This window comes from Lethenteron reissneri, unplaced genomic scaffold (assembly GCF_015708825.2).
Source record: "Lethenteron reissneri isolate LAM-NWPU_2019-01 unplaced genomic scaffold, ASM1570882v1 scaffold_122, whole genome shotgun sequence".
Taxonomy (NCBI): Eukaryota; Metazoa; Chordata; class Hyperoartia; order Petromyzontiformes; family Petromyzontidae; genus Lethenteron; species Lethenteron reissneri.
In genome coordinates, this window is record NW_026890915.1 from 153,997 (window position 1) to 179,411 (window position 25,415).

The 25,415-nt window shown below is 46.6% G+C and overlaps 1 protein-coding gene across 3 annotated transcripts in view; it reads right to left on the minus strand.

Moving 5' to 3' along the window:
• Nucleotides 1-3,001: 3,001 nt before the first annotated feature.
• Nucleotides 3,002-25,415, minus strand: part of LOC133361747 (uncharacterized) — a 45,883-nt gene continuing 23,469 nt past the window's right edge. For 2 of the 3 annotated variants that reach the window (XM_061580747.1, XM_061580745.1), the window contains 4 exons: nucleotides 10,051-10,438; nucleotides 9,158-9,243; nucleotides 8,684-8,777; nucleotides 3,002-5,135 (listed from right to left, as the gene is read on the minus strand). The gene's annotated coding sequence lies outside the window, so the exon portion shown is untranslated. The remainder of the gene's footprint in view (nucleotides 5,136-8,683; nucleotides 8,778-9,157; nucleotides 9,244-10,050; nucleotides 10,439-25,415) is intronic. The other variant, XM_061580746.1, reaches the window with a different exon arrangement.

Below are 25,415 nucleotides of genomic sequence, written 5' to 3' on the forward strand. Positions count from 1 at the left end.
GAACCTCTCATCTTGGGTAAGATGCTCGAGCTGTCCCGGGATCTGGGGATTCCTATGCCGGTGTGTGGCCACGAAAAGCTGACATCCCGGGCGGCAGCCAAATGTCTGGATGCCCAGTTTAACCTGCGCCGGTGGAAGCAAGTCACGGCGTGGACGGGGGGGGGCCCATCGTCGAAGGAGGTGCCGTGGGTTGGGATCCCAAGAAGGCGGTGTACGTGCCTGATGGGGAGAGCCCGCAGGAGCTGACAGCCGCCTCTGGTCCGTGGTCGGCCCGCAGTCGGCCGGGCCCGCGAGCTGCGCCGCCGACATGGGCGCGTCGGGACGGGGGTCTGCGGTGCGGCACAACGACGTCGACTGCTTCCGCTGCGGGCGTAAGGGCCATTACGCCAGGGACTGCTGGGCCCGCGTCCCGGGTCCGCCCCAGCAGGAGGCCTCGTCAACGGACGCGCCAAGGAAGGAACCTCCAAGACAGGCAAGTCGGTGCGCACCAGACACCCGGCAAGGCTTTACACCTCACCCATCACCGTTGTCGTGCGATCCGGGTGTTGTTAACAATGGGAGGCCATCGACTGGGCCATGTCGCTCGGTAATGCAGTGGCGTAAATTGGCACGAAGGGTCGTCGCGGCCGCTACTGGTTCGTCCACTGTACCTGGTTCTATACAAGGGGTGGACGTGCGTATTTTGGTTGATTCCGGGGCGTCCGCGACCATTATATCGGATGTCATTTTCCACCTGTTGGGCATCCCACCAGAGGCCGTGCGTCCGGTTTACGGGTCGTGCGTCGCTGCGAACGGGGGTAGCATGGGCATTGTGGGCCAGGTGGACGCTAAGATATCTATCGGGGAAGTGTCGGCCTCGGGAATTTTGTTAATTTCACGATCTCTGGCAGTTCCTTGTTTGTTGGGAACTGATTTTCTGGCCAAGATGCCCATTTTGATAAAAATTAATGAAAACTGTATTGAATTGCCGGGTGGCCGTAAGATCTCGTTTCTGCCGTCGCCCTGGGGGCAACCTGCTCCTGCCGCCCAGGTGCAGGCGCTGTCCGAGGTATCTGTTGATATTCCACCTGGCTCACAGATGCTTATTCCTTTACGATATCGGAAGCCTCTGCCTGGTCGGCAAGGCACACTTGGGGTTTTGTTGTCACCGTCCGCCACTATAACAGCCAGATCGGCGCTGGTTGGGGCGCAGACTATTGTCCGGCAGGACCAAACAGCCATTTTTGCAGGTGCTTAATGCAAGTACCGAGAATGTATGTGTTCCGGCTGGTACGGTTGTGGCACATGCCACTACGGCGTTTACGGCTCAGGATTATCTGCACAGCCAGGGCGTGGTCGCTGGGGTTTCAGAGCCGGGAGCTTCGGATAATCGCTGGATTGCCGATTTGTGTAGGGAAAATCCTTCCCTGTCCGAGGAACAACGTTGTGCGATTCGTAAATTGTTATTGGCTTATTCGGATGTGTTTAGCTCCGACGATTTGGATTTGGGACGCACCTCGTTGCTTTACCATCATATTGACACAGGGGACGCTGCCCCTATTCGGTTAAACTCACATCGGATGAGTCCGGCCGAGCGAGAACACGTTCGAGGGGCAGTGGATGACATGTTGGCTGCGGACATTATATCTCCATCTAATAGCCCATGGGGTGCGCCTGTTGTTTTGGTCAAGAAAAAGGACAGCAAATTGTGATTTTGTGTCGATTTCCGGAAATTGAATAAAATATCTGTGGCAAATGCGTATCCCCTGCCGCGTATGGACGACTCCCTCGATGCCTTGTCGGGGGCCAAGTTCTTTTCTACGCTAGATCTCTCGTCGGGATTATGGCAACTTCCCCTTGACGAGCCCTCGCGGGAGAAAACTGCATTCCGTATGCCGCAGGGGTTGTTTCAATTCAATTGTCTTCCGATGGGGCTGAATGCTGCCCCTGCCACATTTCAAAGGTTGATGGAGCTGGTATTAACGGGGTTGCAGTGGGAGACATGTCTGATATATTTAGACGATATTATCGTCTTCAGTCGCACATTTGATGAACATTTACGGCGGTTGGAGTCTGTGTTTACGAGAATGCGTTCCGCGAATTTGAAATTTAAGCCTAAGAAATGTCACCTACTGCAACGGTCCGTCCGTTACTTGGGGCATATCGTGAGTGCTGATGGGGTGGCCACGGATCTGGACAAAACAGCGTGCGTCCGGGATTGGCCAACCCCGGCCACCGTGGGGGATGTGCGTCGGTTTTTGGGATTTGCCTCATATTATCGGAAATTTGTTCTGAATTTTGCGACGATCGCGAGGCCTTTGCACCTCCTTACGGGTAAAGGACGAAAATTTGGTTGGGGACCGCCAGAAGAGGTGGCCTTTCAGGGCTGATCGATGGTGGCATACCCAGTTCACTGATTGGTGGACAGAGGCAGGGGGGTTTAAGAAACTCAAACATTTGTTTCAACTGCTGTGGCAGAAGGGGAACAGATGGGCATCGGGGCGGGTAGAGGGGCAGAGGTGCAGTGGTGCAGAAGTGCAGTGGAGCAGAAGGGCAGTAGAGCATTTGAGCTGAGGAGCAGTGGAGCAGTGGGGCAATGGAACAGAGGGGCAGTGGGGCAGATGGGTAGTAGAGCAGTGGAGCAAAGAGGCAGTTGGGCAAAGGGGCAGAGGGGCAATGGGTCAATTGAGCTGAGGAGCAGTGGATCAGTGGGGCAGTGGAGCAGAAGAGCAGTGGGCCAAATTGGTTGTAGGGCAGTGGAGCAAAGGGGCAGATGGGCAAAGGGGCAGTGGAGCAGTGAATCAGTGGGGGAGTGGAGTAGAGTGGCAGTGTTGTGAAGGAGGCACATCCCCTGAATATCTTTTCCCTCCAACATTTGTATGTGCTCTGAAGAAGGACCATTTCCCAAAACGACTCTCTTATATTTGTCATTGTACTGCCACACACACAGCTGGAAAACCGCACACCCGAGCCAAGGCACATTTAATCAACCCAGGCAGCACTTGCAAGCAATTCAACGATATTTCGTGTCATCATGGGTTTATTTCACATAGTTTATAGTACCAACAACAACAATGGCATTGAACCTAATTCTATACAGGGTGGCCCTGGGGCTTGCCATGTGGCAGGTTTCGTCCATTGTCTGTACCAGACCCCTCCAGCTCTCTCACCCTGGGTCAGCTGCCCCTTCCATGTCCTGGAAACCATGGGAAGGTCATCCAATGAGAACTGCCTGGATGAAAATCAGCATGGAAGGGGCCCAGGGTGGGGCCGGCATTGTTTTTGAGCTAGTCCCGTTAGTGTGTGGTGTGTGCGCTGTCTTGGTAGCAGTCGTTCTCCAATGTAGTCCTGGCATCTGCTGCTCAGCTTCCTTCTACAGCTGTGGTCCCAGTGGCAACGTCTCTCTGGGGAAAGGTGGTTTGTGTTAGGCATGTATCACGGGGTCGGTGGGTGGGTTGGTGTGTGGCATGTATCACGGAGTGGGTGGGTGGGTTGGTGTGTGGCATGTATCACGGGGTGGGTGGGTAGTATAGTGATAATGGTCATGGTTGGCACCAATCCACGAACACCACCATCACCCCTACTGAGTGGTGGACATGCCACCACAAAGCAGCACGCGGCGGAGGAGTGAGGTGATCGCTCTCGCCAGGCGAGCGAGGCCCCTCGCTTCCTCTTCTTTTCCTGCAACACCACCTCCACCACCTGCACCTCCTCCATCTCCTCCTCCTTTAACTCGTCCTCCTCCACCTCCTCTTTATCCTCCACCACCATCTTCTCCCCTTTCTCTGTTTTCTCCGTTCTCTCCTCTGCATCCTCCTCAACCTCTTCGTCCTCGGAGGTTGCAGAGGTGGTGGCGGTGGCAGCGGTGGTGGCAGAGGTGCGGAGGTGATAGCGGTGGTGGTGGTGGTGGCGGTTTCCGCAGTGGTGGCGGTGGTGTCAGTGGCCGTGGTGGCAGAGGTGGTGGTGGTGTCAGTGTCAGTGGTGGCGGTGTTATCTGTTGAGGTGGTGGCGGCAGAGGTGGTAGTGTCCGCGGTGGTGTCGGTGGTGTCAGTGGCAGAGGTGGCGGAGGTGATAGCGGTGGTGATGGTGGTGGCGGTGGTGGTTGCCACCGTGGTGGCGGTGGTGTCGGTGGCGGTGGTGGCGGAGGTGGTGGTGGTGTCAGTGGCAGTGGTGGCGGCAGAGGTGGTAGTTTCCGCGGTGGTGTTGGTGGTGTCGGTGGCAGTGGTGGCAGAGGTGACAGCGGTGGTGGTTGTGGCGTTGGTGGTGTCAGATGTGGTGGTGGTGGCAGAGGTGGTGGTTGTCGCGGTGGTAGCGGTGACGGTGGCGGCGGGGGTCGTGTCAGTGGCGACGGTGTCGGTAGCGGCGGTGGTGGCGGTGGTGGCGGTGATGGTGGCGGTGGTGTCACTGATGGCGGTGGTGGCAGCGGTGGCGGAGGTGATAGCGGTGGTGGTGGTTGTGATGTCAGTGGTGGTGGCGGTGTTGTCAGTTGCGGTGGTGGCGGCAGAGGTGGTAGTTTCCGCGGTGGTGTCGGTGGTGTCGGTGGCAGTGGTGGCGGTGGTGTCAGTGGTTTTGGTGGTCTCGGTGGCAGCGGTGGTGGCGGAGGTGGCAGAGGTGACAGCGGTGGTGGTTGTGGCGTTGGTGGTGGTGTCAGTTGTGGTGGTGGTAGCAGAGGCGGTGGTTGCCACGGTGGTGGCGGCGGTGGTGGCGGTGCTGTCAGTGGCGACGGTGTCGGTAGCGGTGGTGGCGATGGTGGCGGTGTCACTGGCAGCGGTGGCAGTGGTTGCAGCGGTGGTGGCAGCGGTGGCGGTGGTGGCGGTGGTGGCGGTGGCATCGTTGATAGCAGTGTTGGTGATGGTAGCAATCCTGACGAGGCACTGCTCCTCCTCCAGGTACTTCTCCTCCTTCTCCTCCTCCTCCTCCTCCAGACAATTCTCCTCGCGATGCTTCATTTCCCGAAGACGCTTCTCATCCGTGAAGGACTTCACTTTCACGAGGCTCTTCTTGAGGAGATAGTCTCTGAAGCGCTTCTCCTCTGTGCGGCACTTGACACTGGCAAAGATGTGCTCCTCTACCATGAGGCATTTCTCCGTCGCAAGGTCCTTCTCCTCCTGGAGATGCTTCACCATGCTAAAGGCCTTCAACTCCCCAATTTTTCTCTGTTCAAGCAAAAATAATCACAGGAATATTCAGACATGCACATGCAGTAAAAATTAATACCCACAGGCACGCAAACATAGATGTGCACATAAACCCAAACACAAATGCATACTCACACATCGATGTACAGATGCAGACATCCACCTTGTACGTGTAGCCCTAACCCCTAAATATCCCAACACCTACAGAATCAAAATATATGTTACATCCTCATATATCCTCACAAATCCCATCCATGCACTTAAGGCTGTGGTCGACTGCGAAGATTTCATAGAAATTGTTGTCAACTGGAATGGCATCTTCCAATCAACTAACAGACATAATTAATGTGACTGATTTTATATAATTCTGTCTTCATTGGTAATAAATGACCACTTGAAGTGCTTGCTTGAGTGGGATGGTGGAGAGATTGGGTGATGGTGTCGGGAGATGGTGTTGTTATATGGAGAGGTGAAGTAGTGTAATGTTCTAGAGCAGACATAGGCCGTATACGGCCCGTTGGGCTTTTTAATCCGGCCCGCCGAACTTGTCCAAATATTATTATTAAATAAAATTTTACCTTCCTCCTGTAATGCCCCAATTTCCCCAATAGTTAGCGCACTTTGACCGGGAGTGTGGTGTGCAGTAGAACATCTGGTCACGACCATAATTCGTTCCATAACTTTGGTCGCAACCGGTTTGGTCGTGACTCGAACCTAATTTCCCCATTGGATTGTATGTAAATACGATTAATCCAATCCAGGCTCCTACGAACTGTATATAAATATTGTTTTTTTAAGATTATTAAGCACAAAAATAGTTAATTATGCCGTAGAATTCAGTGTAATAGTATACTAAATGTAAAAACATTGAATAACATTGAGAAAACCTTGAACAACAGAGAAAACTAACATTGCCGCATCAAGGTTTAGAATCGTTCAACAAGATGATTGTTTCGTCTGCTACATCAGTCGGTCGATTCTGAGAGAGAGAGAGAGAATATTCGTATGAGCAATTCATGTTTCTATTGAAAGTAAGTTAACAGTAATATTTGGGTACAGTATTGTTTTTGAAAGCATTCGCCGTAATATCGTATGAACGTTTACTTCACCGCATCATCGTATGAATGATACGAGAAGAGATTAACGGGTTCTTATGTTAGCGATTTACGTACTCGGCGCTTTCGCTCTCTAAATTACGGCTTGAATGAGGGGGGAGGGGTATGACTACACTCACAAAATTAATATCTTACTAGGAATTTTATATAACAAAAGTTATATACATAACTGTGACGCTTTGTGTAATTCAATAAAACAAACAAAACTTAACTCCGAGTTCTCTCCGAATTTGACGAGTCCGTTCTAGACCCCACAGTTTTTTTTAAAGAGTTTTAAGCACAGAACACATAATTAAAGTTTGAAAAATCATTAATTATACAAACTTTTCAATAATTTCTTTCTTCATTTCGATTTTAATTTTCTTTAAAAACTTCTTCTCACCAACATTACCACTCATTACCACTTTCTCCGAAGGCAAGTTTGTAAAAGAATACATGGTACAGACAGCAGACATCTTGTGTCCGGAGATCAAAAGCAGATTTGAAAAAGTCAGTTCATCACGCAGGACTGTGACTCGCCGTGTGGAACTGATTGATAAAAATATAGCCAGTCAATTAAACAAAAAGTCTGATTCCTTTGAATTAAATTCACTAGCACTGGATGAAAGTACGGACGTAACAGACACTGCTCAGCTCCTCATTTTTATCGGAGGCATTGACGACAGTTTTGCGATAACAGAGGAGTTTTTGACCATGGAGTCCCTGAAAGGAACAACGCGGGGAGAGGACTTGTATAACCAGGTGTCTGCTGTCATCGAAATAATGACGCTACCTTGGAGTAAACTTGTCAATGTCACAACGGATGGATCGCCAAATTTAACTGGAAAAAATGTTGGGCTGCTGAAAAGAATCCAGGATAAAGTAAAAGAAGAAAACCCTGTCCAGGATCTTATTTTTTTTCACTGCATCATCCATCAGGAATCCCTGTGTAAGTCTGTATTTCAGCTTATTCATGTCGTGAATCCAGTCGTGAAACTTGTGAACTTTATACGAGCAAGGGGACTTCAGCACCGTCAGTGTATTACGTTCCTGGAGGAAACTGATGCGAATCATCAGGACTTGCTGTACCACTCTCGTGTCTGCTGGTTAAGTTTGGGGAAAGAGTTACAACGAGTGTGGGAGCTGAAAGAGGACATCATCGCATTTTGGGAGTTGATGGGGAAATTTGACGAATTCCCTGAGCTAAGCGACAAGAACTGGCTTAGTGACTTTGCGTTTGCTGTGGACATATTTTCATACATGAATGAGCTGAATGTGAAACTGCAGGGGAAAAATCAGTTTGTTCACGACATGTACAAACATATGAAAGCCTTCAAATCCAAGCTCACTTTGTTCTCCGGACAAATTGCGAACAAATCTTTTGCTCATTTCCCCACACTTGCCATGCAGGAAGAGGCACCGCGAAACGCAAGAAAATACAGCAAATTACTTGAGGACCTGCACGGAGAATTCTGCCGTAGGTTCTCTGATTTCGAAAACATTGAACAGTCACTTCAGCTGGTGTCCTGTCCCCTGTCACAAGACCCTGAAACAGTACCACAGGAGTGGCAGTTGGAACTGATAGATCTTCAGTTTGACTCTGTCCTAAAGGAGAAGTTAAACTGAATGACTTTTATGATTCACTTAACAGAGCCACGTTTCCAAACCTCCGGAGGACTGCACAGAAGATACTGACTTTGTTTGGCTCGACTTATGTGTGTGAGCAGACAATCAGCGTCATGAACGCCAACAAAGCCCATCACAGATCAAAGTTAACGGATCAGCACCTCAGATCTATCCTGAGAATTGCCACAACCAAAATAACTCCAGACTTGGATGCACTGGCAAAAATGGGAGATCAACAACACTGTTCCCACTGATACTGAAAGTGATGATGTGTTGCTGCAGCGAGGTTGGAGCCAAATCTCCGAGACACAGCCTGCGTGGCTGCTCTAACCTGTTAATGTAGATAATAAAGAAGTTCAAGTGAGGTAATTGGTTTGGGCGCAGGCCTCAGATGTTTTCATGATGTTTGATCAGTCACGTTATGACATGTTTTTGAATTGTTCATGTTCGTGCAATTTATTAAATTACCTAGCAAATAAATGCTTTGCTACCTGTTAAAGGCCAAATCCTTTCATGTAATGAAATTTACATGTCATTTATATTAGTTCACACAAACACTCCATCCATCTGTTCCTGGCCCGGCCCCTCTGTCAAATTTTAGAACCCATTGTGGCCCGCGAGTCAAAAAGTTTGCCCACCCCTGTTCTAGAGAGATGGTGTCTTGTGAAGGTATAGAGACATGATGAGGCTCTATGATGGTGTATTTAATTGGTGGTGGTGTGGTGTGATGAGAAGGGTGATGTGGAGAGATGGTGTAGTGATATTTTGGTGTGATGGTGTGGTGACACGGTGTGCTAGTTTTGGAGAGAATGTTGTGTGTTTGACCCCCACTGACCCCATACACACCTTTGGGGAGCGAAGCTTGTAACTTTGGCCTGGAAAAGGGTCCACTTTGTCCATAATGTCCCCCCACGAGATCGACTGGCACGACGACTCCCGGCTTATAAAGAACATAAAATTAATTCAAAGGACGAGTAATTAATTAGAGAACGAAGGACATGGAGTTTCACGGAACTAATTTTAAGATCCATGTAATTACCTCTTACCAAACAACAAGACCTGCTATTGAGAAATATTCATTACATGGCAGTAAAACTTTACAAGTCATGTTTGTGTGGGCATGTTGAGACGATCAATTCCATAAGCATGAGACCCCAGTTTAAACAAAGATGGCTGAAACTCAGATCTAAACCCATTGTCTCTGCCACACTCGATCATTACGTATTCCCATCACCATCAAGCCATGTCTACTAAAAGTAATTGATCAAGAGGCCTCCTTCTCTGCATATATGCCATGTGATGTAGGTATCTGGGACTTACCTTCGTAGTCATCCAAGATGTCTGCCCACTTAATTTGGCTGTCCATGTTGTTGGGAAGGAGTAAATTCTGTTTGAAGTTGGATGGTCTGGGGAGGTTGGAACAACGCTCAGATTTAGCAACAAATTAAATCACTCATCCTCTCAATTATTAGATATTTGACCACGCACTGTACCAATTCAATCACTTCCGTGCCTGTTGCTTTCAAGCCCACTCCCTCACTTGTTTGCCTACTCATGGGTGCGTCCGATCACTCACTCATTCACCAGCACCAACAAGTTTTTTCCAACTGCCTATTGCATTAAACATAATCGCCAGACTTAACAATGATATTTTACCTCTAATCGAAACATGCATGTCGATGTATAGCCCATTTGTATTAATCGACTGCTTGCTAAAGGCCCCCCTATTCCCTGGAGGTCATTGGGGTTATATGACCATACTTTAATTATTTGTTATAACTCGAGCATGACGTCGTCGGTCACGTGATGTCAGAGACACTACCCATTTGGCTGTGCCATCACAGATTGGAGACAGCTATGGCAGCAGCTGGGGTCTGAACTTAAAGGCAAACTCCTCCCCAATGTTGAATAACATTCAATACATGTAATGTAGGGCACAATTGTGCCAGCAATCGAAACACAAGAATTGTAGACATTTTATTAATAATCTATGAGATTTAAACAGGTTAGTTACGAATGTTTTAAATGCTGACTCGTTTGTGTCTAAACAATAATAGTAATAGCAACATATCAGGGCATGCCCAGTAACGTATATAACAGTCTTAATTTTATTGCAGAAAATAAAAATATCAACCAAAAAAAATAATGAAGCTTTAGTTTGTGGTCAAAATGTAAAATAAAAATAAACAGTCATCGTCAACAGGGACACTCACCTCGTTGAGGATTGGCTCTCCAAAGGGTTTTGCTGCTGATCCCTCGTGCGCATTCCTCTCCACTGTCGGCGTCACTACCGTGAGGCTCCGCCCCCACGCGCCTGACTGTCGCACCACGTGGTGCAGTGCAGGTGGTGCGAGTGGATGGTGATGACGATGTGTGATGATGTTTGATGATGGTGATGATGATAAGTATGGGTGGTGATGATGATGGTTGGTGGTCAGAACCGGCCCTAGACCTTTGGGGGCCCTTAGCAAAATTTGGTTGGAGGCCCCTCTCTGATGTATGATTTTTTTTTACCCACTCGCTAGCAGTGACTCTAGCGGGCCCTCTGCTGGCCACGGTGCCCTTTGCAATTGCAAGGGTCACTTAGTGGCTGGGCCGGCTCTGGTGGTGGTGATGGGTTGTGATAATGATGGGTGGTGATGATGGGTGGTGATTATGATGATGGGTGATGATGATGGTTAAATTTCAATTTAAAGCTTTCGTGACTGCAGGGATTCAGACTCACAGGAGACACCCTCAAACTCACAACAGACGCCCGTAGACTCATAGACTCACCCATAGACTCACAACCGACGCCCCTAGACTAACGTAGAGACCCATTGACTTGGAAAGGGACTAATATATTCACAGAGAGTCATAGACTTATGTGGAGACGGGTAGATTCACACCGATTGAAAACGAATTTTCCAGTGCTCCAGTTTCCTCATTAATTATCTGACAACACTCTTCATGTGTAGAGGACAGTGGAGCTTTGACAAAGGTGCCGGCTCCCAACCGCCATCTTGTGTATGGAAGGTGCCCAACCGCTATCTTTTGTAGGGAAGGTGCCCAACCGCCATGTTGTGTGGGGAAGGCGCCCAACCGCCATCTTATGTAGGGAAGGTGCCCAACTGCCATCTTGTGTGGAGAAAGTGGTCAACTGCCATCTTGAGTGGGGAAGTCACCCAACCGCCATCTTGTGTGGGGAAGGTTCACCCACCACCCACCACCACCACCCACCACCACCACAAACCACCACCAACCACTACCGCCTACCACCGCCCACCACCAACCACAACCAACTACCACCTCCACCAACCACAACCACCACCAACCACAACCAACCACCACCACCTTCCATCATTATCACAACCGATCATAATCATCACCCATCATCATTACCACCCATAATGAGCATCAACCCACATCATCAACAACCATCATTATCATCTCCACCAACCACCCAACATCACCGTCACACATCACCACCCATCATCACCATCACCCATCACCACCACCCATCAATCACCAACCATCACCATTAGCAATTTTTATAATCAACACCCATCATCACCACCACCCATCACCACCAACACCCACCATCACCTATCATCAGCACCACCACCCACGTATAATCACTACCACCCATCATAATCACCACCCCCTATCACCACCCATCATAATCACCACCCATCATCAACCACCAATCAACACCACGACCCATCATCATCACCACCCATCATAATTATCACCACCCATCGTCATCACCACCCATCATCATCGTCCTCAACACCCATCATCAGCACCGCCAATCATCAGCATAAACACTCATCACTATCATCACCAACCATCATAACCATCCATCACAATCATCAACCATCGTCACCAATCATAACCAACACCACCTCCACCCACCCATCATAAGCAACACCCATTATAACCACCACCCATCATCATCACCACCCATCACCACTACCAATTTTCATAATCACCACCCATCATCACAACCACCCATCACCACCAATCATCACCACCACCCATCATCACTACCAATTTTTATAATCACCACCCATCAAAATCACCACCTATTATCATTAACACCACCATCCATTATCAATTAACATGATCATCACCACCCATCATAAATTAACAAACACACACAGCTACAATAATACATACGTAACCTGACAAACAGACAAACACAAATAAAAAATATCTTTAAAGATTTAACAATAAAAAGCCCATATTACCCCTGCCAGGATAGGTGCACACAGACAAATCCATAACACAATAATTCACACCTAACTCAAATTCACACTTAGTACTACCACCTCAGTCACTTAAACATAACGAAAACGAAGCCTGAGGCCTAGGTGTATGCCAGGCCTGACGGCCAGGCCTCGCTTCAGTCTTCGCCGCAAGAACGGCGACATCAAAAACAGCACAAAGCGTGGAGGGCAAATGTTGAATTTTGAACCAAGGCTCCTGGATGTGTCCACTCACGTGCACCACCCACACTGCACCACGTGGTGCGGCAGCCGGACGCGTGGGGACGGAGCCTCGCGATAGTGACGTCACCTTTGTTACGTCATAGCCACGCCTCCACCCACAGTGGAGAGGAATGCGCACGAGGGATCAGCAGCAGAAGCATTTGGAGAGCGAATCCTCAACGAGGTGAGCGTCCCTGTTGACGATAAGTGTTGTTCATTTTTATTTTACATTTTGACCATAAACTAAAGCTTAATTTTTTTATATGTTGGTATTTTCATTTTCTGCAATCAAATTAGGACTTAATTCTAAATTTGAAGTTTTCGTGACTGCAATGATTCATACTCTTTGGCTTTTTCGGTAAAGTCACGTAGGTAATAAAGAAATAAATGAAATTTTTTTTTTTACCTACGTGACTTTACCGAAAAAACCAAAGAGTACAAATTAGGACTGTTAGATAGGTTATTTGGCATGCACTGATATATTGCTGTTACTGTCAATTTTTAGACCCCAACCTAGCAGGCATTTAAAAAACTGAATAACTAACTTGTATAAATATCATAGAATATGAATAACTTGTCTACAATTATTGTGTTCTCATTTCTGGTAAAATTGTGCCCTACATTACATGTATTGAATGTTATTCAAGTTCAGACCCTAGCTGCTGCCACAGCTGTCTCCAATCTGTGATGGCACAGCCACATGGGTGGTGTCTCTGACAAATAATTTGAGTATGGTCATATGACCCTAATGACCTACAAGGCATCTGTACATAGATGTGTGAGTAAGCATTTGTGTTTGGGTTTATGTGTACATCTATGTTTGCGTGCCTGTGGGTATGAATTTTTGCTTGCATGTGCATGTCTGAATATTCCTGTGGTTATCTTTGCTTGAACAGAGGATAATTGGGGAGTTGAAGGAATTCAGCGGGGTGAAGCGTCTCAAGGAGGAGAACGACCTTGCGATGGAGAAACGCCTCATGGCAGAGGAGCACCTCTTTGAGGTGCAATGCCTTGCCAGGGTGAAGTGCCGCACAGAGGAGAAGTGTTTCAGAGACTATATCCTCAAGAAACGCCTCATTAATGTGAAGTGCTTCACGGATGAGAAGCGTCTTCGCGAGATGAATCGTCTCAAGGAGTAGCATTTGGAGGAGGAGGAGAAGCACCTTGAGGAGGAGCAGTGCCTCGTCAGGACTGCCACCATCCCCACCACCGCCACCAATGCTGCCACCACTGCCGCCACCGCCACCACTGCCAGTGACACCATCGCCACCACCACCGCCACCGCCACCACCGCCGCCACCGCCGCCAGTGACACCACCACCACCGCCGCCACCACCATCACCACGACCACCACCGCCACCACCGCCACCACCGCCACCATCACCGCCACCACCACGGCAACCACCACCACCACCACCACCACCGCTGTCACCTCCGCCACCTCCGCCACCACTGCTGCCACCGACTCCACCTACACCACTGACACCACCAATATAACCGCCACCCCTGCTGCTACCGACACCACCTTCGCCACCGCCACCATTACCACCGACACCCTTGCTTTTACCGCCACCACCGCCACCACCGCGGCAACCACTACTTCTGCAGCCACCACCGCAACTGACACCACCGCGACCACCACCGCTGCCAATGACACCACCGCCACCATCACCGCCACCACCGCCACCACAGCTATCACCTCCACCACCTCCGTTTCCAAAACTGCCACCGCCACCACCTCCGAGGAGGTTGACGAGGATGAGGAGGAGAGAACGGAGAAAACAGAGAAGGGGGATAAGATGGTGGTGGTGGAGGATGAAGAAGAGATGGAGGAGGACGAGTTAAAAGAGGACGAGATGGAGGAGGTGCAGGTGGTGGAGGTGGTGATGCAGGGAAAGAAGGGGAAGTGAGGGGGCCTCGCTCGCGTGGCGAGAGCGATCACCTCACTCCTCCGCCGCGTGTTGCTTTGTGGTGGCATGTCCACCACTCAGTAGGGGTGATGGTGGTGTTCGTGGATTGGTACCAACCATGACCACTATCACCATACTACCCACCCACCTCGTGATACATGCCACACACAAACCCACCCACCCACTCCGTGATACATGCCAAACACAAACGACATGGTTCCCCAGAGAGACGTTGCCACTGGGACCACAGCTGTGGAAGGAAGCTGAGCAGCAGATGCCAGGACTACAGTGGAGAATGACTGCTACCAAGACAGCGCACACACCACACACACCACACACAAGCGGGACGAGCTCAAAAGCATAGCCGGCCCCACTCTGGGCCCCTTCCATGCTGGTTTTCATCCAAGCAGTCTTCATGGGATGACCTTGCCATGGTTTCTAGGACATGGAAGGGGCAGCTGACCCAGGGTGAGAGAGCTGGAGGGGTCTGGTACGGACAATAGACGAAACCTGCCACCTGGCAAGCCCCAGGGACACCCTGTAAAGAATTAGGTTAAATGCCATTGTTGTTGTTGGTAACATAAACTCTGAAATAAACCCATGATGACACGAAATATCGTTGAATTGCTTGCAAGTGCGGGCTGGGTTGATTCAATGTGCCTTGGCTCGGGTGTGCGGTTTTCCAGCTGTGTGTGTGGTGGTACAAAGACAAATATAAGAGAGACGTTTTGGGAAATGGTCCTTCTTCAGAGCACATACAAATGTTGGAGGGAAAAGATATTCAGGTCATTTGCCTCCTTCACAACACTGCCACTCTACTCCACTGCCCCACTTATCCACTGCCCCTCTGCTCAATTGATCCATTGCAGCTCTGCCCCTTTGCTCCACTGCCCCACTGCGCTACTATCCATCTGGCCCACTGCTCTTTTGCTCTGCTGTCCCACTGCCCCACTGCCCCTCTGCTCCATTGCCCCACTGCTCCACTGCTCCTCAGCTCAAATGCTCTACTGCCCTTCTGCTCCACTGCACCTCTGCCCCTCTACCCCTCTACCTCTCTGCCCCAATGCCGATCTGTTCCCCTTATGCCACAGCTGTTGAAACAATGTTTGCGTTTCTTAAACCCCCCTTCCTTTTTCTACCAAATAGTAGAAATGGGTACGCCACAATCGAGCAGCAAGGTGCGTGTGGTCTGTTAAAGTGTGAGTACTCCGTCCTTTTCTAAAACATCTGCCCAGTGTGGAAGAGTAGACCAAAACATCGTGTAAAGGGGCTCTCTACAACTCGATCTTATAGAAATTATGCCTGCCACCAGAGGTATGAGAAAGCAATTGCGCCATTGTACCACCACTCCACAATAAAAAAAAATTTGGCAGAGTATTTAAAGAATGCTGCTGCTCACGATACACGTTGCTACTTATGTATTCAATCACCACCAATCACCATCATTCACCAATCACCATCATTCACCAATCATCACCAATCACCACCAATCACCAATCACCACCAATCACCACCAATCACCACCAATCACCAGCAATCTCCAATTACTACGAATCATTGGTCACCACCATTCACCACCAATCACCACCCCCAACCATTGTCACCCATTATCGACATCCATCATCACCACCACCCATCCATCTAAAGCATCATAACCACCAACCATCAACCATGATCATCACCATGACCAATCATCACCACCACCCATTATCACGAACCATCATCATCATCGCCACCAACCACCCAACATCACCACCACCCATCGTTATCATCACCACCAATAATCATTAACACCCATCATCAGCACCAACACCCATCATCATCAAAAACCATCATCATCAATACCCATCATCATCAACAACCATCATCATCTTCTTGGTTCTTTCGGTAAAGTCACGTAGTAAGGATATAATAATATAATAAAGATAAAACATAATAAAATAAAATTCTCACGACGTTTCGGCCACAACACAAGCAGCCGTCCTCATGTGAAGACAGAGCTGTCTGAAAGACAGCGCTCCAATGAACACTGCGAAGCTTGGCAGCGTATTTTAAGCTGGGTGGGAGGAGAAGAGCGCCTTGATAAAGGAATTTACATATCAACAGAATAATTTAGCATTGAATAAGCTGTGTTAATGTGAGATAATTAGCAGGATGTTAAAGTCAGAAATTAGCATGTAACTGCGAGATTAGCATGCTGTTAATATGATGAATTAGCGGATATGGCTATGTTAAAGTCAGAGTTTACATATCAACAGAGGCATTTAGTATATTGACGCTAAAGAACTGCAACCACCCACTATCATACAATACACCGATGTGAAATAACTAAATATAAACTACATCAATATAATCAATGCACTCAATATATTCTCCAATAAGCTGAGCTATTAACATTAAGTAACTGGGTATACAATACACTGTATAATGACTATCATATAGTGAACCGATAAAAAACTAAAATATAAACTACATCAATATCATCAAAATACTCAATTTAACCTCCAATAAGCTGAGCTACTAACAATAAGTCATTACACATTATACTTCAATTTCGCGAAAATTATTATAATATGCCTCCATCTAAATTATTTTCTTACATCACACGACTATACCCCGTATTATAAACTGTCATAAACAGACCCCAACGTTGAATTATACACTGCGTTACTATAGACCAGGGGTGGGCAAACTTTTTCACTCGCGGGCCACAATGGGTTCTAAAAATTGACAGAGGGTGTTTGTGTGAACTAATAATATAAATGACATGTAAAAATCATTACATGAAGGGATTTTGCCTTTAACAGGTAGCAAAACATTTATTTGCAAGGCAATTAAACAAATTGCACGAACATGAACAATACAAAAACATGTCGTAACGTGACTGATCAAACATCATGAAAACATCTGAGGCCTGCGCCCAAACCAATTACCTCACTTGAACTTCTTTATTATCTACATTAACAGGTTAGAGCAGCCACGCAGGCTGTGTGATAGAGATTTAGCTCCAACCTCGCTGCAGCAACATCATCACTTTCAGTATCAGTGGGAACAGTGTTGTTGATCTCCCATTTTTGCCAGTGCATCCAAGTCTGGAGTTATTTTGGTTGTGGCAATTCTCAGGATAGATCTGAGGTGCTGATCCGTTAACTTTGATCTGTGACGGGCTTTGTTGGCGTTCATGACGCTGAATGTCTGCTCACACACATAAGTCGGGCCAAACAAATTCAGTATCTTCTGTGCAGTCCTCCGGAGGTTTGGAAACGTGGCTCTGTTAAGTGAAGCATAAAAGTCATTCAGTTTAACAGAGTTGAACTTATGGGAACCTCATTTGCCAGTAAAAATATGATAATTGGTTCTTTACCCTTCTATCTGGCAACAAAACTGACACCTTTTTACAAGGAGTCATGTTTGCATAGACCGCAATACCTGCAGTCATAATACAAACAAAAGAACATAACTCTGATAATCTGCACTGTCCTTAAAGTTGATTGGTCCACACCCGAGACAGCTTTCCTTCGAGCCTAGTCTCATATGGGTTGGACCAGATGACGCCAAAAGGCGCACAACTCAAGGACAATGCACCATCAGAGTATGAGAGCTCGGGGCAAGCATCTACACTATGGGAACCAATTATCATATTTTTACTGGCAAATGAGGTTCCCATAGTGTAGATGCTTGCCCCGAGCTCTCATACTCTGATGGTGCATTGTCCTTGAGTTGTGCGCCTTTTGGCGTCATCTGGTCCAACCCATATGAGACTAGGCTCGAAGGAAAGCTGTCTCGGGTGTGGACCAATCAACTTTAAGGACAGTGCAGATTATCAGAGTTATGTTCTTTTGTTTGTATTATGACTGCAGGTATTGCGGTCTATGCAAACATGACTCCTTGTAAAAAGGTGTCAGTTTTGTTGCCAGATAGAAGGGTAAAGAACCAATTATCAGAGTTGAACTTCTCCTTTAGGACGGAGTCAGACTGAAGATCTATCAGTTCCAACTGCAGCTCCTGTGGTGCTGTTTCAGGGTCTTGTGACAGGGGACAGGACACCAGCTGAAGTGACTGTTCAATGTTTTCGAAATCAGAGAACCTACGGCAGAATTCTCCGTGCAGGTCCTCAAGTGATTTGCTGTATTTTTGTGCGTTTCGCAAGTGAGTTGCTGATCCGCATCAATTTCCTCCAGGAACGTAATAAACTGACGGTGCTGAAGTCCCCTTGCTCGACTGGATTCACGACATGATTAGGCTGCAATACAGACTTACACAGGGATTCCTGATGGATGATGCAGTGAAGGAAAATAAGATCCTGGACAGGGTTTTCCTCTTTCACTTTATCCTGGATTATTTTCAGCAGCCCAACATTTTTTCCAGTTAAATTTGGCGATCCATCCGTTGTGACATTGACAAGTTTACTCCAAGTTAGCGTCATTCTTTCGATGACAGCAGGTACCTGGTTATACAAGTCCTCTCCCCGCGTTGTTCCTTTCAGGGACTCCATGGTCAAAAACTCCTCTGTTATCGCAAAACTGTCGTCAATGCCTCGGATAAAAATGAGGAGCTGAGCAGTGTCTTTTACGTCCGTACTTTCATCCAGTGCGAGTGAATATAATTAAAAGGAATCAGACTTTTTGTTTAATTGACTGGCTATGTTTTTTTATCAATCAGTTCCACACGGCGAGTCACAGTCCTGCGTGATGAACTGACTTTTTCAAATTTGCTTTTGATCTCCGGACACAAGATGTCTGCTGTCTGTACCATGTATTATTTTACAAACTTGCCTTCGGAGAAAGTGGTAATGAGTGGTAATGTTGGTGAGAAGAAGTTTTTAAAGAAAATTTAAATCGAAGTGAAGAAGGAAATTATTGAAAAGTTTGTATTATTAATGATTTTTCAAACTTTAATTATGTTTTCTGTGCTTAAAACTCTTTAAAAAAAAACTGTGGGGTCTAGAATGGACTCGTGAAATTCAGAGATAACTCAGAGTTAAGTTTTGTTTGTTTTGTTGAATTACACAAAGCGTAACAGTTATGTATATAACTTTTGTTATATAAAATTCCCAATAAAATGTGATGTAGTCATACCCCTCCCCCTCATTCAAGCCGTAATTTAGAGAGCGAAAGCGCCGAGTACGTAAATCGCTAACATAAGAACCCGTTAATCTCTTCTCGCATCATTCATACGATGATGCGGTGAAGTAAACGTTCATACGATATTACAGTTAATGCTTCCAAAAACAATACTGTACCCAAATATTACTGTTAACTTACTTTCAAAAGAAACATGATTTGCGCATACGAATATTCTCTCTCTCTCCCGGTCAAAGTGCGCCATCTATTGGGGAAATCTGGACATTACAGGAGAAAGGTAAAATTTTATTTAATAATAATATTTGGACAATTCCTGCAGTCACGAAAGCTCCAAATTAAGATTGAATATTTGGACAAGTTCGGCGGGCCGGATTAAAAAGCTATAGACTATAATATTACACTATGTATTATTCTACCAACCCTACTGTATACCACACTGCTGTATATTCACTATGCAATTACGATACCATATATTACCTCATGAATTATATTAAACATTACACGGTTATACTATTTATTATTATACAATCTGCTATAAACCATACCATTGACCGTCGCGTGAAAGGTACTAAGAGGCAATGCCAGCGAATGGATTGCAGTCTGAAAGTCACCGTAAAACAAAATCAATCAAGACCCGAAATGGTTTATTACGTCCTTCCAATGATTGCTGAGCCATAATCCATCTTCTCGGTTGAAATTGTCTCTGTGTTTGTATATGTGGATTGCCTCGTGAACGAATCTCTCATGGTAGCCGGATGGCTTGCAGAGAACCTCTGTCTTGGAGAAGTCAATGTCATGTGAGCCCACTGAATTGTAACAGTGATCTGCCACGGCTGAGGTGTTCGTCCTACCGTGTTTCAGGTCTGCTTTATGTTCACGGATTCGGTCCGAGACATGTCGTTTGGTTTCCCCAATGTAACTGCTACCACAGAGGAAACTTAGGTTGTAGACGCCCGGGTACTGTATGTCTGGAACCACATCTTTTACAGATGGGACCAGATCACGGATTTTATGTAATGTGTTGAATCGGACCTGGATCTTGTGTTTATTCAAGATTTTGGAGATCTTTTTTTGTGACCCCCCCAATGTAGGGTAAGGTGATGGTTTTGAATGGCTCCTCAAGAGGATTCTTCTTCATGGTTGGAGTGATGGCTTTGCGGATTGTGTAGTTGGAGTAACCATTAGCCTTGAGAGATTGGTGTACGTGCTTGAGTTCACTGGCAATGTGTTCCTGGTCGGAGATGCATTGGGCTTTATGGTGTAAAGTCTTGATGAGGGAATTCTTCTAGGATGGATGGTGGTGGGAATCCGGTTTTAAGTAAGCATCCGTATGGGTAGCTTTCCTGTAGACAGAGTGGCTCATTGAACCATCAGTTCTCCTTTTAATTAGGACATCCAAAAAGGCTAGCTTGCCATCCTTTTCGACTTCCATGGTGAATCTGATGGCTGGATGTATGGAATTGATGTGGTCGAGGAATTGGTCTAGAGCCGGCCGGCCATGTGGCCAGATGACAAAAGTGTCGTCCACGTACCTCTTCCATAATGTCGGGCGTAAAGTGGCAGTCTGGATGGCGTTAGTCTCAAATTTCTCAATGAAAACTTTGGCTACAACCGGAGATAGGGGGAAGGCCATTGGGGTGTTGTATCTATTCCCCTTTTTCCAAAAAATAATATTAAGAATAATTAGGCCAAAAAAAATATATTTTTTTAATTAAATAATGAAAACAACCCGCTAACCCTCACATGCCACAACGTGGAAGGCCATTAAACGGCAAGATTTTGGAGCACAGAGAGGTCAGAGACTACCTAGAGATATCCAGATGGACGAAAGGTCGATGGCCTAACCTTCCCAAGACGTCTGGAGATGCACGGATAACGTGCAGAGCAGAGAAAAACAACTGTTGCAACTCGCGTTTTTTTAACGTTTTCCTTAACGAAAAGTAGAAACATAACAAAAAGAATCAACCAACGGTATAACACTGCAGCCTACAATAGGGGCTTTTTTTATTAGTAATCCCCTTATATTACTCGTACTCACCGCATATATTATTTTGTATTGTTTGTTTCTATCTACATGACCTTACCAAAAACGGAAGAATACGAATTGCAGCAGTCAAGAAAGCTTAAGTGGAAACTTAGTTACACTTAACCTCAGGAAATTAAAATATAACTCGAGTTAAACAGTGCAATCCCTGTATACAGATAGACAACAAACATCAATAAACTCTACGAAATACGTGGTAATAACCATGGTAAATCACAAACCGAATAATAATTATTAAATGTTAGAACAACGGTCATCCAGAAGAATAGGAAGTCAAAATAGGTCAACCACGCACAACTAAAAGAATATGTATCCCATAGAACAAAAATCTCCTCGGCCACCTTTGTCTTCCCACGATTCGGCACCAAAACAGGCCCGCAATAAATCCGTGGAGGGGTCTGGCCTCGGGATGACCCACTCAGAGGGAGTGGGGGGTCAGGGCGGTCGTGAGGAGGTGTCGGGAGGGTGTCTGTTTTTTTCGGTTTGTTGTTTCTCTCGCAAGAGATGCGCAGAGGGGAGGGTTCACGTTTTTGAGTTAACCACAAACGCGCAGAAGTCTGTGTGCAGTCTGGTTCGAGTCGCGCTCAGTCTTGCTCTCGGCTTGTGACACGGCATTACGAGGGAGACTCGCAAGGGAGTTGGGGTGGGTCGTGCCTCGAGGAGAGATGGAACGAGGAGGGGTCGTTAGAGTCACAGAAGTCGGAGTTCAGCCTGGGTCGAGGCTGGGTTTCAGCCGTGCTCCGGCTGGCGGTGCCGTGTGAGGGAGCAAACACCGATACCGATGGCCGGTGTCGCTTCTCGCAGAACGAAGTGGCGAGGTGTGGTTAAGTGCGAGTGAAGCTTGCGAAATTCCAGCTATCACTCTCGTGAAAGAGCCTCAGCAGAACAGCCTGAAGTGAGGGCGGGAGAGGCATCAGCGAGTGTCCGTGTGAAGCTGGCAGCGATCAAGGAGAGAGCACGGAGAAAAAGAGAGAGAGTGCACGAGCAGCACCAAGCCCGGGTGTCATCAAGCGCCAAGCAACCAAGTTTCCTCAAGGAGCGTCGTGCCGACGCCACTCATCTAGCAGTGGAGAGAGAGAGAGCGCACGAGGAGCACACCCGGGCGTCACCGAGTGTCGTGCCGACTCGTCATTCAGCAGCGGAAGAACGGCGCGCTATCCGACGACGGAATCATCGCGCGCTACGACGGCGAGTGCCGTGCCGACGTCGCTCATCTAGCAGTGGAGAGAGTGAGCAAAAGAGCAGAGACGCCCGAGCGAGGGAGCAGGGCGGGAAGCTGCTGCGGGTGGTATACCCCCTCCCCCACCCCCCGCAAGCTAACGACACAACTCCCGGCTCTAAAAAAATAATAATTAATTTTACAAGGAGACAACGCACACACAACACGCACACGAACAAGACTTTCAAAAAGTTATCTTTGTGTTTCGAAAAGGGGTGCAATTTCAAGTTGGTAGTTCAATATCAACTGATCGTGCAAAGCAGTTGCTGCCGTCGAGTTACATGAATAAGAAGTGTTTTAGTCATTCATTTTCGTTAATTGCATAATCTTGCTCATGAATCTATTGACGTATGCTTTCGCCTTTGCATATTAGAGTGTCATATGTTTGTTTAGAATTAAAATTGCTTAACAAAAGCGTTTCAGTGTTTCTTTCCAAGTCCATGCAAAACTCTTATTTATAAGAACTGTATCCTGCGTTGAGATATGAATTTGGAGACCTAACATAATATAAACACACTAAGATAATCAATAAATGTTTAATCAAGGATAAGCGTTTTATCCTGATTGCTACAACTCTGGATAACGAAGCTAAGCCTAGTTATAATAACTGCACACATTAACATAATTGCAAGCATTCGCATAAATTAATACGATAATCTCCGCGATTATCATAATTTATGCATATATTTATATACATTGGCATAATGTATGCACATTGCGCATTTCTTTTACTTTCATTATTTTTTATTATTTTTATCAAAATATCATAATCCGACATATACAACAGGGGTGCCCTCAGTTTGTTTGTAGAAAGTTCCTTTCCAGGTGAAGTATGTATTGGTTAAGCAGTGTCTCACCAGGGAGGGTACCTCAGTATTCAGTCCTTGATGAACCAAGTCTTCAATGGGGACAGGGAAATACCCTTGATTGTCGATACCAGGTCAGTAAAGTTTAGTACCACAGAGGTGGGTTTTCCAGTGAAAGGCCGCAGGATTTCAGACAAAAAACGAGCCAGTTTGTAGGTGGGGGAGTTGATAGTAGAGACAATAGGATGAAAGGGTGTATCTTCTTTATGTATCTTTGGCAAGCCATATAATCTTGGTGGCCTGGCCGAAGAAGGTTTCAACGAGAACTGTTTGGTTTGATCAATTAATGTGGTTGAATCAGAAATGATTTTGTTGGTTTTAATGACGAGGCTGTTGGTGGGGTCTATTTTTATTTTTGTATAGCTGCCATCGTTGAGTATTTCTTGAATTTTGTTGTAGTATTCTATTTTGTCCATGATGACAGTGGCATTGCCCTTGTCGGCTAATAGGATGACAATGTCATCCCTCTTTTTTAATTGAGATAATTCGAAACGCTCATCTTTTCTGATGTTGCTAGCTGGCATCTTAGCGTTTTTGAGGGTTGCAGCGATTTCAGATCTTGCTACGTCTGCAGCGATGTGACCCAGGCCCTTGAGAGCCACATCTACTCGGGCAATGATATCATTACCTGGTATGTGTCTAGGTGTGACTGCAAAGTTTAGCTCTTTAGCTAAAACGAATTTCAGATCATCAGAAACAGAACTGTTACTGCGATTAATTACGACTTTGTTAACGTCTAGCTTTTCGGTGTGTGGGTCCGGTCTCTTGTTGGAGAGGAGGTTGAATTTTGATAATTTAATGTTGGGTTTGTCTATGGCAGTGTATAGTACGGGGTATATCCGTGTGATGTAAGAAAAAAGTTTAGCTGGAGGCATATTATACTTTTTGCGACATAGAAGTGTAATGTATGACTTACTGTTAGTAGCTCAGCTTATTGGAGAGTATATTGAGTATATTGATGATATTGATGTAGTTTATATTTTAGTTTTTTACGTGGTGGTTTGGCTGCTGCAGCTTCTTACTATTAAAATTTCCCTCCCTTTATTACTGCTAATCTTACTTCCTCCCTTTATTACTGCTAATCATACATAATACACGAGCATAATATGACTTTGAGACCCCCCCCCCCACCACCTACACATTCCACAAGTAGTGACTAATCCCATATCTGCATTTTCCATAAATATGCTAAATTCCTCTGATAATCAAATTCCTTTGTCAAGGCGCTCTCCTCTAACCAAGCTTAAATATACGCTGCCAAGCTTGGTGGTGTTCATTCGGACGCTGTCTTTCCGACAGCCATGTTCTTCACCGGCTGCTTCAAGGGAGATGAAGGTCACCAAGGCAACCAGCGATACAGCAATGTTCCCAGTGCCAGACTAGAAATTGTCCTCTCCAAGGGATGTTCAACCAACACAATTTATTGATTACAAGCTTCAAACCTGCAGCACAACAAGTCACCTCCAATGGTTATCAGGTTGTAATCAGTGCATCCAAGGTCCCAAGCTGAAAGCACGCACAGAGGTTCAATGCCTCAACTTGTGGTGAGGTTGCTGTTCTCATGGTGGGTGAGGAACATGGTAAGAGAGACATTGTGCTTCGATACCAAGACAACACTATCACACGAATTCCTGAGACAAACAGAGCATATTATGCCCTACAATACCCCATTATACTGTGGCAAGGCCAAGATGGGTACGACGTCCGGATTCCTCAATTTATCAAGGCTACAGGACAAAGCCATCCTCACAAAACTGTCTCCTCTAAGGACTTCTATTCATTCATGCTCATGCACAGAGGAGGACACCACAAATTAAGGTGCTCCAACCTCTTTCGCCAATATGTTGTCGATGAGTATGCCAAAATTGAGAGTGAGCACCTTCTTGACATTCAACTGAATCAAAAACGCCTGCGTGTAGAACAGTATGTTCATCCCAGGGACGCTATTAATGCTGACGGAGATGCAAATGCCTTCATTCTTCACAG